Below are 10,586 nucleotides of genomic sequence, written 5' to 3'. Positions count from 1 at the left end.
CTCAGTTACTCCATGTTGGGAAGCTTGGTTACTCCAGCCCAGACTTGGATCTTTGCTACAGTCTCCACATCCCTTTCTTCCCCTCCCCCCAACACAAGCCAAGGCCTGGCCCTCTGAGGAGGATGGTAAGGATACTCCCATATGGAGTATCCCCAACTCTCTCCCAGGACCCCTCCCTGCCTTGCTGGTCTCTGCCCATCAGTTTCAAGAGGATAAGTATGCAGTGCCTTTTCCTATCTGGAGTGCTCCCTGGAGGGAGGATTAAATCATTTCAGCTCTCTTTCCAGTAGCCAGCCCATCCTTAGATCTAGGGTACCCAACCCCTGATACATTTTCTCTGTCCTTTCCTAGGCCCCAGTTGGAGTCTTTTGAGCTGCTCCACCCCATAGTCCCTCAGCCCCACTCTCTCTGCTTTTCCCAGGAACCTGATCAGTTTCCACCTCATCCTTCTCTCTTAGCAGGCAGAACTTTACACATATCTGGTATAACAACTCCAGCGACAACTGGTCCACACCTCCTGTGTTCAGAGCACCTCAGTTTCAATCCTGTGCAGAAGCTGGGTAGTTGCCTTTTGGTCCTATATCCCAAATCCATGAAGAGAGAATCTGATTGGTCCAGCTTATGTCAGTTGTCCATCCCTGATCCAATCAAGTGTAACCACAGAGTAGGAAAAGAGGTCACATGATACAAACCTGGTGATTAAGGCTCAGACTTGTAGGTGAGTAAGTGGTGTTGGAAGAAGTTCCAAGAGAAACATGATTTCTGATCTGAGCAGAGACTCCAAACTGTCTGCTTTACGTAGAGAACGACTTCTCCCAGCAGGTGAAGCGCCTCCCAATATGTACAAGTCTGTCGTTTTCCCCTCAAATGCCCCCAAGTGTAATCAAGTCTCCATATAGAACCACATTCATTTAATCCCAGCATTTATTTATCAAGAATTAAACACATGGGAATTCTCTGGTGGTCCAGTGGTTAGGACTCTGCACTTCCACTGCAGGGGATAAGGGTTCGATCCCTGGTCGAAGAACTAAGATTCCACATGCTGGGTGGCATGGCAAAAAAAAAAAAAAAAAAGAATTAAGCATAGCCCAAATACGTTCACTGGTGAATTCTATTGATACCTAACATTTCAGGAAGAAATTCTACCAACTCTATACTCTCTTTCAGGAGACTGAAGCAGAAGGAAGCTTCCTAACTCATTCTGTAAGGCCAGCATTTTCCTAATAATAAAACCAGAAAAACACATCACAAGAAAATAAAACTATACACCAATCTCTCATTAATATAGATGCAAAAATCCTCAACAAAATATTGGCAAATCGAATCCAACAATGAATAAAAGGAGTTATACACCACAATAAAGTGGCATTTATCCCAGGTATGCAAGTCTGGTTCTACATTTTTAAATAAATTAATGTAATCTATCACATCAACAGACTGAAGAAGAAATCACATGATCATATCCATAGATGCAGAAAAAGCATTTGACACAATTCAACACCATTTTATGATGAAAACTCTCAACAGACTAGGAATAGAGGGGAACTTCCTTAGCCTGATAAAACACACCCCTTACCCCCCACACACACTCTACAAAAAAATCCTACAGCTAACATCATACTTAATGGTGAGAAACTCAAAGCCTTCCAGCTAAGATCAGGAATAAGTCAAGGATGTCCCCTATTACCACTGCTTTTCAACATTGCACTGCAAGTCCTAACTAATTCAATAAGACACACAAAAAATTCTTTTTAAGGTATAAAGATTGGGAAGGAAGAAATGAAACTGTCATTTTTCACAAATGACATGATTGTCTATGTAGAAAATCTGAAAGAATTGATTCTAAAAAACCCTCCTGAAACTATTAAGCAATTATAACAAGGTTGTAGGATACAAGGTTAATGTACAAAAATCAATTGTTTTCCTATATACCAGCAATTAACAAATAGAATTTGAAATTAAAAGCACGTTACCATGTCCATTAGCAACTAACCAATTGAATTAAATACTTAGGTATAAATCTAACAAAATATATATAAGGTCTATATATGGAAAACCACAAAACTCTGATGAAAGATATCATAGAACTAAATAAATGGAGACATATTCCATGTCCATGGATAGGAAGACTCAATACTGTCAAGAAGTTAGTTCTTCCCAGCTTGATCTACAGATTCAATGCAATCCCAATCAAAACCCCAGCAAGGTTTTTTATAGATATTCACAAACTGATTCTAAAGTTTCTGTGGAGAGGCAAAAGACCTAGAATAGTCAATTCAATATGAAAGGAGAAGAACAAAGTCAGGAGACCTATACTACCTAATTCAAGACTTACTTTTAAGCTAAGTACTTTATAAGCTATAGTAATCAAGACAGTGTGGTGTTATTAAAAGAATACACAAATAGATCAGTGGAATGGAATAAAGAGCCCAGAAATAGACTCACATAAATATAGTCAACTGATCTTTGACCAAGGAGCAAAGGCAACACAATGAAACAAAGACAGCTTTTTCAACAAATGGTACTAGAACAACTGAACATCCACATGCAAAAATATGACTCTAGATACAGACTTTACACCCCTCACAAAAACTAACTCAAAATGGATCAAGACATAAATGTAAAATACAAAACTATGAAACTCCTAAAAGATAGCATAGGAGAAAACCTAGATGACCTTGGGTATGGTAATGACTTTTCAGATACAACACCAAAGTCATGACCCATGAAAGAAAGAATTGATAAGCTGGACATCATTAAAATTAAAAACTTCTTTCAAGAGAATGAGAAGACAAGCCTGGGGGAAAATATTTGCAAATGATGCATCTGATAAAGGACTGTTATCCAAAATATACAAAGGACTCTTAAAACTCAACAACAAGAAAACAAACAACCTGATTTAAAAAATAGGCAAAAGACCTGAGCATAGACCTCACCAAATAAGATATACAGATGGCAAGTAAGCATATGAAAAAATGTTCAACATCATACATCATTGGGGAATTGCAAATTAAAACAAGATTCCACTACATGCCTATGAGAATGGCCAAAACCCAGAACACTGACAACACCAAATGCTATAAGGATGTGGAGCAAAAGCGATTCTCATTCCCTGCTCCTGGGAATTCCAAAATGGTGCAGCCACTTTGGAAGACAGTTTGACAGTTTCTTACAGAACTAAACATACTCTTACCATATGATCCAGCGATTGCACTCCTCGGTATTTACCTAAAAGAAATGAAAACTTATATCCACATAAAAACCTATACATGTATGTTTATAGTAACCTGATTCAAAATTGCCAAAATTTGGAAGTCACCAAGATGTTTCTCAGTAGATGAATAGGTAAATAAACTATGGTACATCTGGACAATGGAATACTACAGAGCACTAAAAAGATATGAGATGTCAAGCCATGAGAAGACATGAAGGAAACTTAAATGCATATTATTGTATGAAAGAAGCCAATGTGAAAAGGTAACATAGCTTATGATTCCAAGTATATGACATTCTGGAAAAGGCAAAACTATGGAGATAGTAAAAAGATCAGTGGTTTCTAGGGGCTTAAGAGGGAGGGAAGGATGAATTGGCAGAGCACAGAGGATATTGAGGACAGTAAAATTATTCTGTACGTCACTACGATGGCAAATGCATGTTATAATACATTTGTCAAAACCCATACAACACCAAGAGTGAACCTTAACGTAAACTATGGACTTTGGATGCTAATGATGTGTCAACCAACATAGGTTCATTGATTGTAACAGATGTAACAGATGCTCTCCGATGGGGGATGTCAATAGTGGGGGAGATTGTAAGTGTGTGGGGGGAAGGGGCTATGTGGGAATTCTCTGTACTTTTGGCTCAATTTTACTGTGAACGTAAACTACTCTGAAAATAAATTTTATTAACTTAAAAAATAATAAAAATGTAAATCAAAAGAATTAAGCACATATGGCACTGAGGAGAGACAGCAGGGGGGGGTGGGGAGTTGTCCAACAGTTAGAAAGAAGAGAATGTAAAACAAGGAGGGAGGGATGACGGAAGCGTGGTGGACTGGCGAGACTGCCGTGCCCTGACCATTGCAATCCCAAAACTAAGCTAGGTGATGAGGACTTTGTAAGGTGACTTGAGGTCAGGTAGGGGAAGGCTCTCTTTTAGGGTAAGGTACAGAATTTACGTCTCATCCTCAACTCAGTGAGGACCCTTGGCAAGGGATTGACCCATGCTGTGCAAGACATGATTATTATAGATACTTTGTGTCATCAAACCTGCTAAAGGGAAACCTGATAGAACAAAAGCAAGGTGGAAATGGGGAGCAAGGCTCCCAAACCCGAAGTCCTTCCTCACCTCTTCCATGTTCAGACACTAAGCTCCTTCTCCTCCCACTGAGAAATGGAGGTGGAGCAGAAAGACAGAATATGTGGCATGGACAATCCTGCCAGAGGCAGTGGAGCTGTCTGTAAGCCTAAGAAAAGGTTGGGAGCTTGCCGCAGCAGAAGGAAACCCACAGACTGGGAAAAGGGAAGAGGTGGGGACACTGGTGGAAGTGGAGGCATAAAAAGTAGGGTTGTCAGATTTAACAATAAAAATACAGATGGGCTTCCCTGGTGGCGCAGTGGTTGAGAGTCTGCCTGCCGATGCAGGGGACACGGGTTCGTGCCCCGGTCCGGGAGGATCCCACATACCGCAGAGCGGCTGGGCCCATGAGCCATGGCCGCTGAGCCTGCGCGGCGTCCGGAGCCTGTGCTCCGCAGCGGGAGAGGCCACAGCAGTGAGAGGCCCGCGTACCGGAAAAAAAAAAAAAAAAAAATACAGAAAGCCCAGTTAAATTCGAATCTCAGATAAACCACAAACAATTTTTTACTATAAGAATGTCCCATGAAATATTTGGGATATCCATATATTTTTAAAAAGCATTCATTGTTTATCTGAGATTCTAATTTAACTGGGTGTCCTGTATTTTATCTGGCAACCTGGTCAGAACGGCTGAGGCTCTGGGCATATAGAGAGAGGGAGTCATGAGAAAGGAGGACGGCGCCTGAGGGGGACGGCCTCCTGGCTGGGAAGGAAAGGCTTCTTCTGAATGGTACGTTTAGACCAAGGACACAGCTGCACATTTTCATCAACTCCCCGGCTCTGTGATTCTGTCACTTATGCACCTGGAATAAAGAACTGATGGGCTCTGCTTCAGGGTTCCAGGCACGTGTTGGCTTAGCAGAGAGGAAGGAGAGACCACACACCCCTACCCCTGGTTGGTGGCAAGCAGCTGAGACACCCTCAGTGGGCACTGGGGGAGCGAAGGGAGCTGTCTGGGGAGATGCTTGGCCAGAGACACAGATTCCCCTGCCCAACCTTCCCTGCTCTCAAAGGAACCTTTCAGAAACACCCTTGGGTCAGCTTTTAATGACCAGGATGATGCATAATCGATCACTGGTATGATATACCAACGTACTTATTTATTGATACCAAAAAATGTGCCCACTCACTTCAATTTGTGGTGCACCCACGGGATTAGTTACCATTCACTGCTTTCCACTAACTGGGGGCCAGTCCCCCTCACAAGGGATGAAGGAAGGATGGGCTGTGCAGAAGCTTCAGTTGAAGCCTCTTGTCAGAAAAGTTCCACCTCACGCTGTCCTCATAATGGCCTTGCATTTTTGCCTTCTGAGTCTGTGCTGAGTCACAGGAGACTTTAGACAGGTTGTCTTGTTTAGGTCCGTGCCCACCTTTGTCTTTATGAAATATGTGGCATTTTCATCTCATATATATATACACGCTTGAATCTTAAATAACTGGAGAATTTTCTCCAGGCACTTCTGGTTCTTGCTGGTTTGGTAACATTACTTCTGCTAACTTCGGTCATTTCCCGTAATTTTCTCTCTCTCTCTCTCTCTCTCTCACACACACACACACACACACACACACATAAACACACACAGACACAGAAGCATAATTATACACTTTAATTCCTAAATGCTTTTAATTGGTGTATCCCATATTATACAGATTTTTTTGGCTTCCAATAATAACAGTAATCAGCAACGTATGTACATGTATGTCTTTTAGGTATGTAATTAAGATTAAATTATCCACTTTATTAGGTATCATCTGTTTGAATAAGTGCAAAACAAGAAAAACTATTTAAAAATTGGGTTTCTGTAACAGCAGTGTTATATAAACTGCTCTCAATTCATGACTATAGTGCAGCTTAATAATTATATCATTAAATTTATCTTCTGTTACTTCTACGCTGAATGTCATTTTCTTACCTTTCGGAGCTCAGTGCCCATATTTTATGGTCATCTGCTCACACGGCCCGTCCTCTAAGTCATTCAGCAAACATTTGAGTGCCCTCCGTGGCTCTGTGCTAGGTTCTGTGGCTACAGGGATGGATACTATATGGTGCTCTGTCCTGATTTAACAAACTGACATAGCATGTTAGCTCCCCTTTAGCGAATTTGAGAAAAGCCACCATGAGGAAGTAGTGGATGACCTGGGCTTCTAAGCATGAGTAGGAGTTTTCCTCCCCCTACTAACTTTAACCCATGTGGGAAGAGACATCTTTGAATCCCCCAAGGCACACAACATAGTCTTTCTTCTGTTGTAGGTGCTGAATAAATATGCCGCGATGAATGTTTGAATTATTTTTGTCCAATCTACTTTATAAAACTCATTCTGCCCCACTCTGCAAGAGGAAGGGAGTCAACTGAAAACACACACTCCCCTTATTCAAAGCAATATCCAAGTTGTCTTGTTGTTTCCTTCTTTTACTCAAAAAATATTTACTTAGAGCCTTTTTGTACCAGGCACTATCCTAGATGCTAGGGATGCTGCAGTGTGCAAACTCTTTCATTCTAGATGAGGAAGACAGATAATAAACAAGACAAATAAAACATGAATTATGTTAGGTTGTGATCAGTGTTATGAAGAAAATCAAAGCAGAGGAGAGTGGTTAGGTAGACCCACTGAGAAGGTGCAGGAGGTGGAGGAGTTAGCCAAGAGGATATCTGGAGGAGAAGAATTCAAGCAGACTGAGCAGTGCATGCAAAGGTCCTGAAGCAGCAGCATGCATTCAGGGCCTGACACATTTGAGGAACAGCAAGGAAGTCAGTGTGGCTCGTGTGCAGTGAGCAAGTTCAAGAGGCTGGTGGAGGGTGCAGATCGTGGACAGTTTTGCAGCATTGTAGGAACGTGGCTTTTTCTCTGAATGAAATGGGAGGGTTTGGAGCAACGGAGTGGTACAGTCTGCCTTACATTATAAAAAGACAGTTCTGGCTGATGTACTGGGACTAGATAGGGAGTGGGGGGAGGGGAGGTAGAGACAGGGAGGCTTGATAAGAAGATACTAGTCAACCAGGTGAGAGATGATGGCAGCTTGGACCAGGGTGAGAGCAGTCAGTAGAGATGGTGAGGTGGGCTCATGTGCTGGGCATATTTTGATGACGATAGAGCCAACAGAATTTCCTCATGAATTGGATATAACATGTGAAAAAAAAAAAAGAAACAGAGGAATAAGAAATAGTTCCAAGGATTCGAGCTCGACAAACTGAAGGATGCAACTGACATTAACTGAGATGAGGAAGATGCAGGCAGAGCAGGTTTAAGGGTAAGGTTAGTACTTTGATCTTGGAAATGTTGAATGTAAGGTACCTCTTGGTGGAGATCCACTCAGAGCCACCCACGTGGAGAGGCTGAACATATATATTAACAATGGTTGTATTACATACAACTAGACAACTCCAGAGAACTAGAGGTGGGATTTTAGACATTTCTTTCTCTTCCCTCCCTTCTCATTTCCTTTCTCCCCATCCCTTGGTTCTTTCGAATTTCTCAAAAATTTAAATGCAAGTTTTACTTCTACAATAGAAAAACAATAAGCCAAGTTTAATTTTTGAAAACAACATGACTTATGAGCTATGGGGGAGGAATAATTGAGTATTGCTTGTGTCGAAAACTTGAAATTCAAGTCCATTCAACAAGCATCCTCTGTGATCCTACTACAGGCCAGGTGCTCTGCTAGGTTCCAGGGACACCGAGATAAACAGATGTGGTTCCTGCTCTGAAGGAGCTCACAGTTCAAGAGGCTCTAGGGCCAGCCTCGTCAGTGCTGTAATCAAGGTCCAAACTGAGAATCTGGGGAGCATGAAGGAGGGAGGTAGCAGTGAGGGTGCACAAAATTCCTGTACCATAAAAACGTGACCCTGGGCCACACTGAGTGTAATTTTAATGTAGGATGGAAGCACACAGCAGGTAACAGATGGGTGATCAGGTCACTATTTACTGAAACACAACACACATGCCAGGGACAGTCCAAGGACATCTCTGGAACAGGCGAAGACCCCACCCCCTCCCTACACACGTACACCCAGGCATATGTGAGCCAGGGTCCCACTGCCATGACTGGGTAAGGCCGTGGCTTGCTGATCTACTTGGGAACCTTCCAGGTAACCTGGCTCCAGTCGTGCTGGGGCCCAGGCCGCAGGCTGCACTGCCCGCTTCCGCACATGGCAGTGCCTGGTCACAGCTGATGTTCTTCAGCCCCTCCTGACACGCAGCAGGGAGACTTGGATGGAAGACATAAACACATGCAGTTTACGGTCGAGCTGGTGGGCAAAAGGGAACATATTAGGAGGCCAGCAGCACTTTCTGAGCCTCTTGCAGGCTGGGCATAGGCTAGGTCCTTCATGCCATTTAAACCTCACAGTAACCTTAGAAAGCAGGGAGTACCAGCCTCATTTTACAAGGAAGGAAAGTAATCCGGAGTACCTTATTGAAGGTCACACAGTTAGGAACTGGAATTCACACTCAGGTCTACGTGGTGCCAATGCTTGTTGTTTGTCTGACCCCTGAGCCTTTCGCCAGTGGCCAGCTCCCAACAAGAACTGATACTCAACACCTGCATGGCCTGGTTCCTGCACCTCAGCTCCTGATCTGCTCCTATCTCCCTGGCTTCTTTCTGACCCCTGAAATAGTTTCCAGTTTGAGGGTCTCAGATCTGACATATCCTCGGCTTCCTTCTTCAACCAGAATTCACAGTTGCTACTTGGATTATCATGTGTGGTGGGAATTTGTGACTTATTTGGCTCTCCCGCTTAAAAACCCCATATGCCATGTTCAGGGACCTCCTTATTATGGGAGTCCTGATGGGCCCCCCTTCCACTAGGAGAACTTCTAGGGCCCAAATACTTCCTCTTCCCATCATGTCCTGGCAGCAAGATGGGGGCACAAGAGCTATAGGCTGAGCTGATTCATTCTAACCTTCCAATGACTCACACCATCCCCCAAAACCCTAACCCTAGAATTCCACCACCAGGAGCTTTGTCCAGGGATCTGGGTTTTAAGAGAATTTTCCCAACTTCTACAAATATAATCTTGGTCCCCATCTAGAGCGTATATCTATGGGAGGTTTTTTTGTTTGTTTTTTGTTTTCTGTCTAATATCCCTATTTCCTTGGGGGCCTTTCCTTCCCACTCCACGTGGTCCAGGTCGGGCTGTCAGTCATGGTGGTCCTTCCAGGTCAATGAGATTCATCCTTCCCTAGTATGATATGCAGATCTTGGGAGAGGTAAGTGCCTTGTGAATCTAGGGCTCTCACAGCCACCTTTCCTTACATATGAAGACTCTGAGGAATGAAGGGAGCAGAGCTAAGAGGGGGAGAGAAAGAGAAAATCCTGATGATCCTGTTTGAGCTTCTGGATCCAGCCATAACTGAAGCTGGACAGCCACTTCTACGGTTCTCAGCCAATACCTTGCCTATTGTATAAGCTACGATGAGTTGGGTTGCCGCCACTTGCAACTAAAGTCCTGCCTAACTGCTCATTTATAACATTGACCTTCTCCCAGGGGCCAGAAAGCCTGATCTTCCTAAAGCCTGAGGAAATTGGGATGAGGGAAAGAATCTTTTTTTTACATAACTCAGGAAAAACAGGCAGAAGCAAAGCCAGGCAGGGATTTTTAGATCTCACTCCTAATACTCCGTAAGAAACTAGACCCTCCCAAGTGTACAGCATCTTCTGTATCCTGCAGATCTTCTCCAGGGTATCCAAGAACCTCTCACTCTCCTCTACACCCTGGCACAGAAAGTGCCACTCACCTGCTGCATCAACCTCTCTGCCACTCTGGGGGCGGTGAGGTCTTCTGAGGAGGCCATGCTCAACCTCAGGAGGAGGAAGCCTCCATCCTCACCTGCAAGTTGATAACAGTAGGAAGATGAAAATATGGGTAAGTCATTTCAGGAATCAAGATGTGAACTGTGCTACCCGGTCTCTGTCCCCATGCTGCATATGTGTGCTCACACTCGTGTGTAAATGAGTCTGTGTTCACATAGGATCTTACCTCTATTCACTGCAAAGAGAAAGGATTCCTTCTCTCCAGTAACTGGACCCATCGTAGAGTCTTCCCAACAAGAGGGAAGGAAATGATGGCTAGAGGCCCCATCCACATTTGGAGATGTCAAAAGAGTAGTGTGAGGAAGGAGAAATGAAAGTGGATCTAGAATGTTCTCAAGGCCTGGAGGCCCGGATGGGGCTGTTGGGAGAGGGGCCAGCCCGGGAGAAGGCTGCAGAGAGGCTGATCTCTGAGGG

Source organism: Kogia breviceps, chromosome 5, assembly GCF_026419965.1.
Source record: "Kogia breviceps isolate mKogBre1 chromosome 5, mKogBre1 haplotype 1, whole genome shotgun sequence".
Lineage (NCBI taxonomy): Eukaryota > Metazoa > Chordata > Mammalia > Artiodactyla > Physeteridae > Kogia > Kogia breviceps.
The sequence above is the reverse complement of the archived record's forward strand: the minus strand, read 5'-3'. Positions refer to the sequence as shown.